This window comes from Triticum urartu, chromosome 7, assembly GCF_003073215.2.
Source record: "Triticum urartu cultivar G1812 chromosome 7, Tu2.1, whole genome shotgun sequence".
Taxonomy (NCBI): domain Eukaryota; kingdom Viridiplantae; phylum Streptophyta; class Magnoliopsida; order Poales; family Poaceae; genus Triticum; species Triticum urartu.
In genome coordinates this window covers 338,569,712-338,572,570 of record NC_053028.1, presented here as the reverse complement: position 1 = coordinate 338,572,570, position 2,859 = coordinate 338,569,712, and the positions used below count along the sequence as shown (strand labels likewise).

Genomic DNA, 2,859 nt, shown 5'->3' with positions numbered 1-2,859 from the left:
GTTGTTTGTTTGTAATATACCTTTTCTAATCAGCAAGTTTTGCACCTCTCCTACCAGCATTAAAAAATAAATAGGAATGGGGCAAGTCTTCAACTGAAAATAGGTGCATCAATCTATATCCATCTTAAAGAGTAGCTGCAAAAAATGCCATCTGAAAGGGGGAACCACCGGATGACCCCATTTTGCTTTTCGGAAGTGAGAGCACTCTCTACCTGCTGTCCAAACATTTGAATCTTCATTCTATCGTAGTTCCCCATATATACTTAATCCCTGGAAAATCAACACGCAGAGAGAAATAATATATGCTGAATATTTTCTGATGAAGTCAACTTTCCGACAGGATAATCACATATATGGACAAGAAAAACACTTGAAATACCTTCCATTAGTTTGTTAACCAAACAACTTACATGTGCTCGTTTTGACAGTAAATATAACCGGGAAAGATACATCAATGCACACAGCTAGCAGTCCGCCAAGAAACCTCTAGACGTACACACAACATTGCAGTACAGATGTACAAAGGAACAGCCAGGTCTACAATCAAGTTTGAAAAATGTATAGAAGCACTTAGAGTACAGATGTTGCAAATGAATTGTACGTAGTACATATCTTCCATGCATGTGAAGTTTCTGCATGTCAAGCATGCTAGCATCTAAAATTAACAGTATAATCCAAGTCCAAATAAGTGAGCGCCCACATGTTTACAACGTCCGTGCAAAACCCTGGAACCAAAAGCAGAACTGTACAATAACATAAACCAAGTTCAGAAAAAAGCAAGAACTGCAGCCTCAAGCTCCAAAAAAACATCACCTGTTCACAGCCAGATCTATAGCCTGCATCTGCATTTTCTCCTAGCTGTTGTCATCGATCTGGGCTGGCATCGGCGACCAGGAGGAGGCCCGCACATGGATTCAGTGCTCGCCGGAGGTAGGGCTGAGGTGGGGAGGTGGGAAGCAGCCGTGGTCGTTGGAAGAGGGCACCCTGAGGTACGGCTGACGGCCTCGAGACGGAGAACGTCGGCAACCATGGATCGGGCAACCTAGTGGAGGAGCGAGGGGAGAGCCTGATTCAGACTTGGATTAGGGTGAGGAGGGAAAATGTGAAGGGGTTGAGAGAGACGGGATAGGATCGGGACAAATTTTGGTGTGAAAAAAAGTCACGAATTTTTTTCTGTCAAGCACCGTCGGCGAGTTGGAACCGTTCGTGGCGTCTTGAACCTTTTGTGGGCCGGGAACCGTTCATGCACGGCCCCAGTACTGGCGCTGTGCAGGGATGACAGTCTATGGGCTGGGCCTAGTGCCTATGTACATGCAACAGTGGTCCACAATCAACCCAATGAGGAAATAAACTTTACACTTCTAAAATGATAGAAAAGATTGGAGGGAAAGAAAGTGGACCAGATCCCAAGATAAGCATGTGGCTGAGATTGCCACCTCTAGAAAGAAACACAATAGCTCTGCTTTTCGTCCAGGATAATCCTGAGATTGCCACCTCTAGTGGATCATGTTAAGGGTTTCAACGGTGCAAAAGTTCTCAAAAATCCTGAAAAAAATACTAAACCAACCCACCTATAATATAACATGATCCAACGGAGGGTTTAAAAAAATACGACTACATGTGTCCTGCACGAAAAAAACAAATAGTTTAGTATATATTTAGGGTGTGTTTGGTTCGGGAACGAAGTGTAATGGAATGTCATGGTTCCGTTCCACTAGAATGGGTCGGTTCCATCCTTGTGTTTGGTAGGGGTAGTTCCAAGGAATGGAATGGTTACATTTTGATGTTTGGTTTGATGGTTTGGTACATGGAATGGAATGGATTTGCAAGTTCCTACAACTGCAGTCTGCCTCGCTGAACTGAACCGGACAAGAAAGATTCAGAGCGACAAAGTCTCTCCCAATTAACTATACAGAGAACATAGCTCTGATTATTATCACAGATTTTCCTCGGATCCAGTAAAATTAATTTGCAGAACAGAGTTGTGAGCATCACCAAATCAGACTCAAGGAATTCTGTTTTGAGCATCAATGGATCAAATCCATACATCCAGGCAACGTACAGAGGTGTGAACGACCAGAACCGGACTCAACCATGAGATAAACAGCAGCTACAAGAACAGAATGCGACAGCTGAGCGCGGCGGCCGGCTGGATGCGCGGCTTGGCGTTGGCTCCCGGCGGCGCGAGCTCAGGCCTCGGGCGCGGTCAATAGCCGGCGCTTGTAGCGGCTGCTTCGTCGCTCCGTGCCGTGTGCCGCCGCTGTTGCCCCACCGCAAGACCGCCATGCACCTGCACCTTCGGAGGAAAACGAGACAAGGGAGCCGGCGTTGCAGATCGAAGGAAGAGGGCTGGCGGCGCAGACCAGAGGAGGAGGGCGGGCGGCGCAAACCGCGGGAGGTGGGGAAACAAGAGAGACGAGCGGCACGGCAGAGGATAGGGCTGCGCCGCTGCGGCATGCAGGAGTGCGAGGAGAGGAGCGGTTCCGCGTCGTCTGCCCAACCTGGAGGTATCACCCCGTTCCGGATCTGGGCCGAATATTCGTTTCAGGGGAACCAGTTGGTGACCGTTCCACCTTTATACCGAACATGAGAACAAGGCCCAGGAACGGGTTGGACCCGTGACATTCCGGTCCATTACTGTAACCAAACACACCCTTATGTTGCAGTGAGCTGAAATGCGTTTATTTTTGCCGAGGACACATAAATGCATATTTTAACAATCTCTCTGTTGAATCATCTTATTACATTAGAGAGATGCTCCCATACTTATTTCATATTTTTTGATAACTTTTAAATCGTTAAAAGTTTACAGAGCCTAAACAAGTTCTGTGGCACACTATGGTAGACATAGTTTCATAT

At 46.8% G+C, this 2,859-nt stretch overlaps 1 long non-coding RNA gene across 1 annotated transcript; it reads right to left on the bottom strand.

Moving 5' to 3' along the window:
* Positions 1 to 356: 356 nt before the first annotated feature.
* Positions 357 to 1,227, bottom strand: LOC125521829. The gene is made up of 2 exons (XR_007289462.1): positions 814 to 1,227; positions 357 to 725 (listed from the first exon to the last, which is right to left on the bottom strand). It is a non-coding gene; the product is annotated as an uncharacterized LOC125521829 (long non-coding RNA).
* Between the last annotated feature and the right edge of the window lie 1,632 nt (positions 1,228 to 2,859).